Below are 14776 nucleotides of genomic sequence, written 5' to 3'. Positions count from 1 at the left end.
TTTCTGTTCCTCCTAGATCTTATTCGTAAACTTTGTGATTATAATTGGTACCTATCGAGATAATGAAATCTATTTTTAAGGTATTCTATCTACGAGTCAAAATTAACGTGGAATGTTTCGTCCTGGAGACTTAAAATTGTATTCGGAAGACCATAACTGGTACAACTAGAGAAAGCGAACGTATGAGGAACATTTGGCTAGCACGAGCTCCGTGGCGGCCTGAGTTCCTCCGTTCCGGTTGTCGGAGAACAATTACAGACAATAGCGAGGACAAGAAAAAAAGGGAAGATCCAATTGGAACCGTTTGTCTCAGGTTGCGCTCCATTCTTGCTAAAAATTGCCCCGTCCAGCAACACATTGGCGACGTGCAGTGCAGACAAGGTCCTACAAATCATTTCTCGTGCCATTTCGAGAAAATTGGGAGATTTCTTTGAATCCTTTTGTTACTCAAAACCTTCTCTGGTCCATGCATCTAACAAATGTTCTGTTTCCTGCAAATCCTGTACCAAAGTGACAGTACAAAGTATAGAACGCATAAAACTTGAGTCTTATCGCGAAGAATGCGAGAATTTGAAAAAGAAGAGGATCGATGTTCTACCAGGGAACATAATCGATACCTGTATAGTACTGAATGGAAGATCACTAGGGTGTGGCAGAGAACGGAGAAAACGACGATGCTACTTAGGAGTAGGGGATGCAGGCGATCGCCGCAAGATATCTAATCCCATTCTCCACGCGATTAAGTAAACATCGCATTAAGGTGGCTGGAACACGTGAGACGCGCGAGGTCCGGTACACGCGTATTGGTAACAAATGCGAGGCGATATAAAATAATAAGCCTATTAGTCACGGGTCACGGGGATCTACCTTTGTAGGGTGAACATAGAGCACGTGTGTATGCTTTGAATCTATCATTGTGCTTCGGATATTTATGACACGTGTTCCTATGTATCACCGCGAATGAATCTTTTCCTTGGACAACACTGACACGGCTTTGATCGATTTTCGGTGTCCAAATTCGAGCCTGGAAGATTTGACCTGGACATGAACTTCGGACAAGTTAAAGCTCATTAGAAATAGATCCTACAGCTTAGATTTGTGAAAATTCGACTACTGACTGCTCGGTGTCAGTGCGTTTTCGGACAATGAAATCTAAAACTTCAGGGTTAGCGAAGTGTCACGAAAAGCTTGACTAATAGCGTCTATTCATTCAACTTACGAATTTTTCGAAGGAACAGAAAGCGAGATATCCTTGCATATTTACCGAATGTCCAGCTGCACAAATTGTGAAGTATTAGGTCGTCCGAAAAGTTTCTTTCGTTTTATAAGGAAATGATGGATGCACAACATTTGTATTATTTTATCGAATTACGTATGATCCATTTTGTTCTATCAAAATAAAGATCACAACATTCGATAGATTAGGTTTCATGTTTGTATAAAGATGCATCGTTGTAAAACACGTGTCTGTAAAAGAAAGACACATTTCAGACAACTTAATACAATTTAAATAATAAAAAGAAAATCCTTGCATTTAACAACGTATGTGCGCTACCAATACACTTAGTATAGACTCACATATGATACGATTTACGACTCACAAATTCCAAGATAACAAAGACTCGCTGCATCCTTGCCGAACATCTCAGTAACCCCTTTTCTTATAATATCGAGTTTCACTGTACCGTTCATCAAATTACGACGTGGATATCCTAATACGATACTTATTACAGGTGGAAATTTACGAATAGCGAATTACACTGCTGGTTTCCTTACGAATCCATTTCTTCATCCATCTTTTTTCATCGCCTACCGTTTCACGGAATTAGATCACGATAGGAAAGATTGATATTCCAAGTTCCAAATTTTCCAAAAGGCGCTTCCAAACCAAAAACCCTACGATTCGCCGTTGATTCGCATTGCGACGTGCGAGAAGGGCGAAACGAGAGGTCGCGAGAAGGAAAGATGAAAGAAGAGAGAGAACGAGGGGCCAGAAGAGAGCGAGAGGAGCGGAACACATGTCGTTCGCTGTACCCCGCGGTGCCACGGGCTTCGATGCGTGGGATTCATATATTAAGCGCGAAGCACCGGCCAAAACCCGGCGATGCGGCGAGGAGGATAAGAAAGGTAGAAGGGAATGGAGAAAGACGGTTGTCGGGGGTGAGACGAGGACGGAGGCGGCAGGAGCAGCCATCGGATCGGCAAGGAGGACGGCTGCGAAGCGAACCAGAGACAGATGAACTAATGCTCGAAACCGCGGGGGGCTCGTGCTTTCGAGCGTCTAATGATTTAGCCGGTGCAACGACGCGCCGCTGGTGCTGGCACCGGTGATACGCGCGCGCGAGATCCATCCTTGATGCTCGCTGGATATTCGACCGACAACGATCGCGAACTCGATTTTCATCGGGGCTGCCATTCGTCTCGCCTAGACGACCGTCTAAGTGCCGCTTGATCGCCCTGGCCATCTCACATCCTTACGAGAAAAACCTTGAATTACTCGGCTCCGAGTCTTTCGATCCTCGACTTCAGTGTCTACGGAGAAATTTAAAATCGGAGCTATTTTTATTCTGTTAGAATCAAACATACTATAAACACGTATTATCCAAGTTATAGTACCACAGCAGAATAATTTACTTATAATTCTCAAAGAGAATTGATCGTAAAATTCTACCAAATAAAATAAAAAAAATTTTTTTATTCTGATTGTTCTGCAGAAACTTGGTACGTTTTTTCTTCAGGAATTTGCTTAGGTGGATACTTTTCTCCCCGCAGGAACTTGACGCGCAGGTGTTCATCCAGGTAATTGTTTTATACGTATATAACTTTTTGATCGACCAGGTACTGGTCGTATTTCGTCAACTCTGATTAGATAGATGGATACGTTTGTTTCGTCAGTGGAATTTTAGATTGTTAAATTTCGAACATTTCTTTGGTTCATTAATCTCTCGATTATGTTTAGGAAAATTTGCAGATAGTATTATAATATTATGATATTTGGTAGTTAATATTTATAAATATCAATTATATAATCGTGGAAAAAGAGAGGGGATTTCCAAAGAGAGATTTACAATATCGTGACAGGAGACGTGTTTTCATAGCCAGCTCGCGTGATCGATTAACGAGAAGGACGGATCGGACACGATCGTTGGATAATTCTCGAATTCGCAGACAGTATACGATCGTGGTTGAAAGCGAGCAGGGTCACCAATCACCCCCTACGGAAGGTCCTGGTGCTTTATGATCGTATTCGCAACGACCACGCGGTCGGAGAACGCGGTTACGTGCATGTAAACGCGCCTTTCAATCTCGTGAGAGGACGTCATATCGGCGTTCCAGCTTGGTGCCGCGTAAATTCGCGCGTACTATTTTCAGCGGTAAAAATCGAGAAGTTTCAAGTTGGCTTCGCTATAAGCGTTTAAATCTCCACAGCATAAATACGAGTAAGTTAAAGATACAATAGAGATTTTGCTCGTGATTACGATAATGAACAACTCTTATTGTAGTTCACTGAAGGGTGTTATAAATTTTTATGAAAAATGTCTGAAATATCTAAATCGGTCGCGTGAGTAGAATTTCCACGCGAATTCGATGTATAAACTGGCGATCGCGATCGCGTGTGGATTGTACCGACGTCGACACACGATCGAAACTATTAGAAACGTTGATAAAAGGTTCCTGACCTCGTGTTTTAACAGTCCTTTCTAAATTTTAATGTTTTATAGATATCTTTACTGTTATAATGTATATTTATAACGTAATAAATGTAATTTTAAAAAAGTTCGAGTATTATAGAGTGAAATTCTTAGAGTTATAAGAATATTAGAGGAAAATCGATTTGGGATCGGTTAACGATTCGACAATGACGAAGGCAAAATGATTCCTTTCTATGATGATGGCACGACCGTGAAATAATAATGTTTAGTATGTTTTAAACGTGAAATAAGGCAATTCGAAAGTCGCTTTCTATTTTTGCGGGAATAATATTGATGAAAAAGGGGATTTATTACGAGGCCGCGAATAAAGAAGAGGAGAAAGAACGATAATAGCGCGGAATCGCGAAAAAAGGGATCGGTCAGTGTCCGGTTGAGTGTACGTGACTCATATCAATGCATCACGTCGGAAAATAATTGTACATGTGGACGCAGGCACGCACGTTCGACGTAAATTCTTCACGTGTACAACGCTCGCCGTAAATCGCCAGCAACACGCGGCTTGCTCCCTTTTTCTTTTTTTCTTTTTACCCTCCGTTCGTAAATTTCTTCCTTATCGGGAGTAATTTACGTCTGGCCTGCCGAAAAAATAGCGCGATTCTGCAAGCTGCACTTTTCCACCTTTTCCTTCTTTCCGTTCTTTTTATTTCCTTCGAGAAAGAAAACTATCCCGCGTTCCTTTTTACAAGAAAAATCTGTTGCTCGTTTTAGAATCTTTTTCTGCGGTTTGAAGGGATTCTGATCTTTATCCGCCACATCTAAGTTCGAAGAATGTTTATGAGAATTATTAACTTCCTCTTAACCCTAAAATATATAAAAAGAAACTTCTAAGTAAATAAAGAAGAAACCTTTAAAAAATACGTTTATTTAGCAATAAACGAATAATTAATTACTTCGTAGCACTCTCTCTCACATAATTCTTCAGCCTTCAACCTTCAAGTCACACTAAAAAATTCCCAGCTACCACTCTTTCCATCCATTAAAAAAAATCCTAATCTGTGGAAAGTCTTCCAAGGTCACCAACGAGAAACAAAAAACGAAGGTACAAGAAGAGGCAGACACCACGTGGCATAGATCTCGTTTGACGTAGAAGTCAGTCGTAAATCAGGAGCTCGTAATAAGTCGTATATCACGATTTCCCTTTTTTCTTCTTTTTTTTTTCGGATATTTTCCAACTCGTTCGTAGAATCACTGAACGGACACTGTGGACGACCAATATTGTTCAAACACAGATCGAACAGCCAGTTTTTTAGCTTGGTTCCATCTCCCCTTGAAGTCAATGCTCGTTGACCTCCCTTCTGCCACCACCACTATCTGCAAAAGACGAGTTTCACTTCCGTCGAGGATATATACGGAGCATGCAGGTCTCCGTTGGCGGCCCATAAGGGCCAAAACACCATAAACTTTTATAGCCAGTAGTGGTTTCGTTGGATTTCCCTTTGTGTGATTTATGGTCTCGTTTCAGTTCATTTTGGTTCGGATGAAAATTTTGCCGCGAAAGTGTCCTTCCTCACTCGTGTTTTTTCTCCTCCTTTCTTTTCTCGTCTTCCACATTAGTCCTGTGACCTTGACTCTTGACAGTTGTTGTGTAGTTTCACTTTGAAACCATTCTTCTTTTCAATTCTTCCTGTGTTCTGTAAGCCTTTGACTTTTAACGTTTACCCACGAAGGCTATTAACTGTCCGAAATCTTTTTGTTACATTGTAGTTTCAGAGATTAAAATTTGGAAAGTGTTTTGAGCAAGGTGTATCTTTTTATTTGGATTTTTTACAAAATAGAAAATCTAGGGGCGCATGGGCCGCAGACTACTGGTCCATCTGACTACGGACAATTTTTCCAACAAATTGTCACACTGAAAAATGCATCCGCAATTCGTCTACAGATCATAATAATGATATTAAAGAAAAACGATAAGAATGCAATATGATGAATGATTTCAAATCGACATTTGTAAAATTGTAACAAATGATTTACTACACGTTTCTTGGGAACGTCTAAATCACAGGAGGACCAAGCCACAATCCCATAGCTCCATTATGCGGCTGTTAGAACGAGAAATTGAGCAGTTTTCGTCGCAATTTTCTGGAACCCGCAGTGTGGTCCGAAATACGAGAACAAACTTGAAGATTCGTGAGTAGATGGGACCGTGCGATGTACAGAAAAAGCCCCTGAAAACAGAAATCGAGATCGTGGAAGGAAACGGAGGAAGACGACGGGGGTGGAAAAAGTGAAAAGCCAAGGAGAGAAAACACGACGTCGTGTATCGTCGGTGAAAAGAGGTGCAACCAGGTAAGAATCGGATGGAAAATGGGGATGAAAAAGGCGCGGCAGGATCACTGTCCTGGCGAGAACTTGGTCCAGCCCTCCGCGATCCAATGAAACGAAGCCACCCAGGATGCTGGTCAACAATGATCTTCACCGAGTCATTCGACATCGACCTGAAATCACCGTTAATGGCCCGTGCAACGAACCAAAATCCTTTTGTCGTTTTATTGCGAGCAGTTCCTCGTTTCCTCGACTCCGAGATATTTCGTCCTTCCTGGACATGTGCGTCTCGTGATCTTTTGATTCGTAGGGAGCTTCTGGGACTGTGGAATTCCATTTCCAGTTCCGACTTTAAAAGAACGAGAGAATAACAATTTTTAGTATTTGGGAAGAATTTCGTGAAAATTTGAAGGACAGGATTTGTGCGAATATTTCTTGACGATTTTGTGAAGATCTCTTGAACAGATTTTTGACAATCTTCTGAAAATTTCATCGAAAAATTGAGATACATTGTCAGCGAAAATGTGACGAGACGCTCCGGGAGATTCAGCGACGAAGAACTATAAAATGACAATTTTCTTAATAAATCAATCATCCAAAGAAGATAAGGCCAGAGAAATACGTTAATCGAGTTCTACAGATAATTCCTATAGGCAACATCGCAAAGTTTGTGCGTATTTTTATAAACATAAAAGATATAACCTAGCAAACACGAAGATGGCACCCCGCTGGGGGTAGCCACCCACATGTTATATTTATTTTTATTTTATTTTATTTTTTTTTTTTTACCAATAAGATATAATATCCTTCAGGACAAATAAAAAAAACAATAAACTAAAAAAAAAAATTTTTTATAGTGTTCCTACTGCCCGTACAGGTGATTATGCCTCCTAGATTCCTCACAACTTGTAGAAACATATGTCGTAAAAAAGTTTCAAGTACAAGATTTAATCGTTGATCCAGCTCCAAAATTCGTCAATTACTGCCATTGTCCTTTGACTAATAAAACTGTAGAGACTTTCCTGTTTACCACACGACCAAAAAAAAGGCTCTCCATTCAACTAGATTACTTTCAGTCGCGGAGAGACGAGCTTGATTTTCGAATCAGAATTCACGGTGCCCCGTCATAAACACAGACAGGTATAGGATACGTAGAGAGAGAAAAAGAGGAAACCGAAAGAAACTGACGCAATGGGTGGCTTGATTATAATAGAGGTATCATTCCGCTGAACGATACGCTTCCTCTTCCCCTCGAATAATTGCAAATGGCGTCCTTTTATGCCGCAGGGGCGGCTGATCAAAGCCGCGGATAAATAAAAGATAATCATCTAATTATTCCATTCAAACGGTCGACTGCTGCCTCTCCACACATTCTCCGGGCTACGATTGCGTTGCCCGGTCATTAAGATCTCCGCTGATCGTGTTTCTCCATCTTTCCTACTCACCCGATTCTCGACGAATCACTGTGACCAAGGACGAGGGTGTGTTGCGATACAATGCGCGCCGAACTTGATATCGACTTAATTGTAATGGAACTTGAACGCCCCCGGTGGTAATTATGCGGCGAGATCCGATTATGCAGGACTATGCACTAACTATCGATCGTTTGTTTCGAGTTCGGATCGAACTGCTTCCCTTTTGGTTGCGGTGACGTGTGATCTGCGATACGGACCATCATAATGGAGCACAAATGATGGCTGATATACATCGAGTGTATTAAAAGCCTAATGTATCTAATGCCAAGAGTCTAATGCATCAATCATAAAAATAGAAACAGATTGAAAGACAGTTACTGCAATTATGCAACAAATAAAATTGATTGGTCTGAACGTAAAATAATTTACCCCTTAACCTACGATTTACGTTCGAGAATTTTGAGCCGAAAACGTAAAGAAACTCGCGCAGCCTCCGAGCCATTCGCACGACTTGTGTAGTACATAGCCGAACAGTATTGTATTGAGAATATGACAAAACTGAATTATAGAGAACGAGGACAATTATCTTCCGGAGATATGCCAGAGAGAATGCACGCGAACCATTGGGCTCATTTTCCAAAACACATTGACCCGACGGCATCAAAATTAAGGCCGTCAAAACCTTGTAAAGTTTGCCAAAAAAATAAAAAACGTAGAGAAACAACGTGGGGGTGTAAAAAGTGCAAAGTTCCCTTACATCTACCAGAACGTTTCGAATTGTATCACACTATTGCAGATTATTAATTTTGTATTACTGATTTTTGTATAAATAAACTTTTTATTTTTTAAATAAAAAATTAAATTATTGCATCAGGTTGTAATTACTTAACAAATATTCCACAAATATTTATAACTTTAGGAGGGCACCGCTGCTAATATCTTTGGCCCGATCATTGTACTACGGACTATGCCTGGAATATTTACTTTTGGCCAGATCATTTACTACGGGCTATGCCCGTAGTTGTAGGTTAAGAGGTTTAAGGACTGTTTCCAACTGACCTTATACTACGATACAAGTTTTTCACAAGAAGATCAGGTTGTTCGTTGAATCAACAAAAACTGAAAATGTTGCCATATCACGGAAGATTACGAAGATCGTGTCGGGTTAAAGTCATTTAAAAATTGAAGAATGTTTTCGAGGTCATTTCGTTGGTAGGCAAGGTCATTTGGAAGTTACGGAAGGTCACTCGGGTCGAGTTACAAGCTCTCAACATCACGAAGTCACATCGCTAACACTCAGCATCCCTATGAGGTAGAGAACTAGGATCAAAATATCCTGAGTGGTAACGTGATCCATGAATGTTTGTTAGGTGTGACCGAGAAACGTGCACGGGTGAGACAGCGTGTCTGCTCGATTGCCGATAAGAATCTGTCACAGTTGACTGGCTGGTATACTAATACCAAATGACAAGATACTTACTACCAGATAAAATGCCGGGAGGTTCGACCAGTCATCCCTGATGCTACGACAATCCCCAGCCTCCGACTTCTTCTGCGAATATCCTAGGGGAAGCTAGTACCTGAAACGTAGTGAAAAGGATCGGATTAACTCCTAATTCTTTCTAAAGTAATTTAAAAATCGTTTCAAGATTTTTCTATCATAGAAAAATACTCGAATTTTTCTCAATTGAGATATTTCTCATTTTTAAGGGTTGAAACCTAAGAAAACCATCCAGTCATCTCGCGTTATCTTATCTTAATTTTATAATACGCCAACACATCGTACCAAGAATCTCCAAATTTTCTCCTTCACCAGCTTTATTTTTTACTATACATAGAAACTAACCCATTTTTGTCATCACTTCGCTATCCCTTTGCAAATGATCAAAGATGTGACAGAATACGGTATCGGGGAAACGTCGAAAGTAATTCTAAAACGATGCTCGCCGTGTTCGCGGATAAGAAACCAACTAAGGAATACAAGGAGAGTATAAATCGATAGAACTTTTCCTTCTAATTCCTGAAGCCAAATTTCGATAGACGCGTCTATATCGAGGTAGGTCCATGCGGTTGAGTGGGTGACTGACTCCGGCATTGTCGTTCGGCAAGATATACGACTGCCTGTTCCCAGAAACAGTTTATATTCCGTCCGTAGGCCCCGGAGATCGTTATATGCCTACCTGACCCAAAAGATCCTGGTCGCCTGTTCGGAAGCGCTCAGTTTTCGGATTCTGCGCTCTAAGGCACTCGGTCAGGGCCGCTTCTACGGATGCCTTCGCGATCAATTTCGAGAACTTACACCTCCTCGGCGCGCATAACTTCGCCTCGACCGGAATTTATAGCGGCTAACCGTTCTCGCCGGGGACGCTTCGCGGATCGTTATTCTTCGAAACGCCTTGGAAAACTTGTAGCTTCGGGGGAGATTCGTTTCTGAGGAAGACTACTCAGTAAAATTGGTTTCGAGTTGTGTATATCTTGTTGGAGTAGATAAAGAAACACAGGTTGAGTGGAAGACATGGATAGAGGTGGATGTTTCGACTGTTAGATGATTAATGTGATGGAGGAAGTAAAACGATCAATCCAATTTTAACGAATACAACATATCGAATCTGACTTGAATATTTGACAACGGAAATATTCGTTTCATTTCTGAATCCCAATTTAACCGATCTGAAGACTGATGGACTAAGCCAAACGGGTAGCCATTTAAAAATGTCACGTTTGTTAGGACTCGTGATGAGAATTGAAAGAATTTTCACGTGTTGGTCCAGCAAACTTTTACAGACCATCTTGAACAACGTAACGTAACTTTCCAATGATATAATTTTCCAATATTGCGATCTGCAAATCTCGCATAATCTCGCGTTTACCGCCAATTTTTCATTCATCGCGCTTCAGTTTCCCCATAATCACACGTTCCTTCTTCGCATGTAACGCAACGCATCTCGGTTCCACCACCGTATCGTTCATTCGTTTACCGTTTCGATATCTCAAAGACGCGCGCGCGTTGACCAATAACCACGCGCCAACTTTCTACCGGAATCGATCATCAACGGATGCTATCGATCCACGTAATTGCCAGGACAATTAACCTGGCTGCATAGCGTCACGAAAGTGCGATAGGACTGCCGTTTTATCGGGTCGATCTGGACGAGCAGCCGGCAGGTGACACGGAGACGCGCCACCCGCCGCGCGTTCTCGCGCGCGTAGGCGCGAACAATGTTAACGAGAGGACGCGCGGCAAAAGAATTTACGCTGCCCGCGCCAAGTGACAAATTCACTTCGCTGGCTTCTCGCCACGCGAATAGAAATCGCGTTTGAAAGCCAAGTGGATGGCGCTTGAAATTAGATACTTGTCCGCACGATTTGCGATCTCGTTAGCATTTTCATACGTAGATTTGTAGCGCTGGTCTTTAGTAGCCAGCTGTAGGTAGGTGTTGAAGGGATGATTTAAATATTCCCTACGAAACTAAGCAGATACACTGTTTGTGGTATCGCAAATAGTTTGATGTGTAACGATTTGTTGGAATACAACGATAATACAAATACCTACACAGGCATTTGAACAGGACATTTACACACGTCATACTCATTACTGTATGGAGAGTGAGGTTCAAAATATTTAAGGAATCATAGGTCACTACCTACGTCTAGTCTGAAAGTGGCCAACTGTCAACAATCTCCATACGTTGTTAATTATACCACATCACTCGCTTATATACATTTGGTTCTGTAGTTCTGTTTAATAAATATCACTGAATATTATTTTAATATAAACATTGTGTCTTTCACAGATTATTAATCTTAACTTTAAGATTAAATTCTAACACGATTCATAGTGTCGGCTTTGATAATGAGATGCAGATAATAGAATTGGAGTATCGAAGCGTGATTTTAATAGTTCTTAGCAACTATCACGCATTAGAAGATAATTTATATTTGAATAATCTTCGAACTAAATCCAAGTCTCTTAAGATCGGTTCATCCTTACACTGTCTTCAAATAAAGAGAATAAATAACCGAATATTTAAACCATTAGTCTACAAAACTTATACTCGTTCACACGGAAGATGATCAATAACCAAGCCACTGCTTTCTCTCGCCATCCAACCAAATTAAGTTAAACTGACCTTAACCCCATACTAAAAGTTCAAGAAACGTTTATCACATCCTTATTCTTCTATTGTCTCTAGTATTCGTTCATCTCGTGAGCATTCTATCCTTCATTTCCCTGCTGTCAACCACCCAACTGTCCAGTAAAATAGAAGGAGTGATGAAAGAGTACTATTTGCATATTCTTTCATCGTCCCGGATGTTCACTCATCTGGTGAACTTCCTTTTCGTATACTTTCCTACTATTAACCTTCAAACTGTGCAGAAAAGTAAGAAAAGGACGGATCCATTGACGAATTCGACACAGCTAGCACACTCCCTGGATTCCATATTTCGAGAAAACGACGTAGAAATCGAGGTATCGCGATTCGATGGGCAAAAATGAGACAGAGAAGAAGAAGAGAGAGAAAGAGAACTATTTCTTTTGGGAGCATCGAAGCTCTTTGGACCATAAATAATGCCGAATGTTGGGCTCCCATAAGTCAGGTAGACTCAGTCCCCGCACGAACTTTCTATAGTAACTTGGTATATAAGGAGAGAAAAAGAGAGCGAGAGAGGAACTCATCTTCTATTGGGCAGTATCTTTGTTTGTCTCGCTCGACCATGGTAAATGGGCTTGTTTGGGCCTTGGTGGTTTTCACAGTCACGCCCTGGACAAGAGGTGCAGAGAGCGAGGGCGTATGGGAAAACGCGTACAGGTGCGATTATGCGCGTTTCGGTCGCGGACGTCTTCATAATCTGTTAACCTCGATGGAAAATAAGAGCTCCCCTCGTAACCACCTGCCTTTTCAACTATGGAACTTTCTACCTTTCTATCCGGATCGCAGGAAATATAAACAGATCGTAGATCATTTGGGGACAATCGATGGGGTTGCTTAGATCCTATTCAGTGATTTTTATATACACATTTTTTTTTCTCTTCTCTTTTCTATTTTTTCTTTTTCTTTTTTAGATGGGAAATACATTTTTTAAATTCTTATTACGTGTGGTCTATTTTTGTATTTTGTGCGTGACAGCTCGTTTACGGTAATTCGAGTTCTTAATTCTATTCGCTAACTTTTAGAGCACATGTCTATATGCTAGATGAGCATCCTTTTAAATTTCATCTGTATATGGATTATTTTTATATATTTGTATATTTATGATACTCTGAATTGCTCGATTCTATTAAATAAATTTGTAGACACCAGTCTCTTAAGGGAGCTAATTTATTTAATTTTCGCGTATTACACACACGAGCCCCTGTTTATGATAATTTGTTCGATTTTCTGATTGTTAGATGTCAACGAGACACCACGATCGTTCCTGAAATTTTGTATTTTTATTACAAGGCCGTGGAAACGAATGTGCGCGTCGGGTAATAATGTAACGAGCTGATGAGCCACTCAATTTTTAAACAGCCTCTTTGTACGGCTACGCAACGCAACGCAAGCTCTACGGGCGTTTTATTTCCTTAACTTATATTCTTAATTTATTTATACATCAAGCAATTCAGTCGAGGAAATAGCTTCCTCGGGATATTTTTCTAAAAACCTGACACGATAAAAGCTTCCATTTGCTCGAAAAAATCTCTCGATTCTAGTTAATCGAGTAGCACGATAAACAATCCACTAGATCGGCCTCGACATACAGCGTATACACGAACTTCTGAAATATTTTTCCTGTTGCCACAGTAGGAGCTCAGCTCGTTGAGGTCTCACGAAAGTGATTTTCCGTGCCACGTGGTATCGCTAACACGTTGCTAATGCCATTCGCCTGTTCTCCGATGGTGATACCAATCTCTGTATAGGGATTATTATTATCGAAAGGTGTATGTTAGTGACTTTACTCGCGTTAATGGACACGATAATGGCGAAAAGGGCGATACCGCTGATTTTCTTAACACTGCTGCAAGATGTTGCACGACTTTTACATTTCCGCAATCTTTCTCCCCAGGATTTACATATAAATTTCAAAACTAATACACACCGTATATATATGAAAATTTTACATCATTACGTACATCGAAATTGAATAAACCAACTGCAAAATCGTAATCGTAAAAATTATGTTTTACTGCCAGAGATCTCTTAACCTTCTCAATAAAAATGAGCCGAGTTTCCACTTGAAAAACGTTTAATTAAAAAGCCACAAGACACCAATTTAGAAACGCAATAAAATTAAACGAATAAAAATAACGATAACACACATCGAATCAAACTCGCAATCTTACAGTTTCTAAAAATGATTAATCATGTTTAATTTTTTCAAACAAACTTTCGACAAAAATATCGCCATCTCTGCTTTGAATCATCTTCTCGAAACTGAAGAATATATCATCGGGGGGGATCTAGCGATGATAATTCCATTCCTTTCCGCGCAAACTGGTATCCGGCTCGCTCGGAGAACGCGTAGAAAAAAGCAGCGTCGCCTCGCGTCGACCTTAACGATTTTGGCGAGCGGCTCGCGTAACTTTTTACCAGAAAACCGGCCTTTTCAGGCTGCGGAGCCGGGGATCCAGTTTTTCGGGGCGAGGAACGAGGCATCGTCCGCGGACCGTACGATTGTCGTCTCGCGTCGGTACGCCGGCTCGCGTGCGAAGAACCGGCGATCAACTTCCTCGAACTCATTGAATACCGGCTGACTTATGTCCCAAGCCGGCGCACCTAACCGCCCTTCGTCCACGACGTCATCGCGAGGATCGCTAAGAGAACAAGACAGTCGACTAGCAAGAAATCCCTTGTCCATGTCGACAGCGTAAATATCTCCTTCCATGTATCTGCGATTTTACCTACGCGAACGATGGAGAAATTGATCGACAAGTGTTTCGGACATTATAGGATTAAAGGGAAAATATGCAAATGAAGGATTATTGGTAAAAACGAGTAAATCGACGTGTTCCAACTTGTTCTTGGGGATGTTCAGAATTTGCGAGAATTTTTTGTCGTACGCCGAAGGTTGGAATAAAGAAGAAAAGTAGTTGTTGCGAGAAAGGAAAGAAAATGACAATGACGATTCTTCGAAACTATCAGGTAAGAAATCTTCTTACATTTCGATATTAAATTCTATAGAGAGTTGGTTTGCGAGAGTCCTAGTATCCTAGTAGTAAAAATAGTTTTGATTATAATAGAAAATTTGATAATAAATATGTTCGATTATAGATCAAAAAATATCTCGTCGAATCCAATTATAACAAAAAGCTCCATTAATGTAAAGCGTAGAATATTTCTTGAATCTTCAACTTCACTGTCGACGATTCTAGTATATTTACGGCAAAAAAACCTTCGATCGCGA

The 14776-nt window shown here is 40.7% G+C and overlaps 1 long non-coding RNA gene across 1 annotated transcript in view; it reads right to left on the bottom strand.

The window, feature by feature from the left end:
* The window catches only part of LOC132909216 (uncharacterized), a 149534-nt gene that overhangs the window by 38821 nt on the left and 95937 nt on the right, over positions 1 to 14776 (bottom strand). The window contains exon 2 of the long non-coding RNA XR_009658506.1: positions 8871 to 8970. This is a non-coding gene — a long non-coding RNA (uncharacterized LOC132909216). The remainder of the gene's footprint in view (positions 1 to 8870; positions 8971 to 14776) is intronic.

The sequence above is a fragment of the Bombus pascuorum genome, chromosome 7 (genome assembly GCF_905332965.1).
Source record: "Bombus pascuorum chromosome 7, iyBomPasc1.1, whole genome shotgun sequence".
Taxonomy (NCBI): domain Eukaryota; kingdom Metazoa; phylum Arthropoda; class Insecta; order Hymenoptera; family Apidae; genus Bombus; species Bombus pascuorum.
Note: the sequence above shows the minus strand (reverse complement) of the source record. Positions and strands in the feature narration are given on the sequence as shown.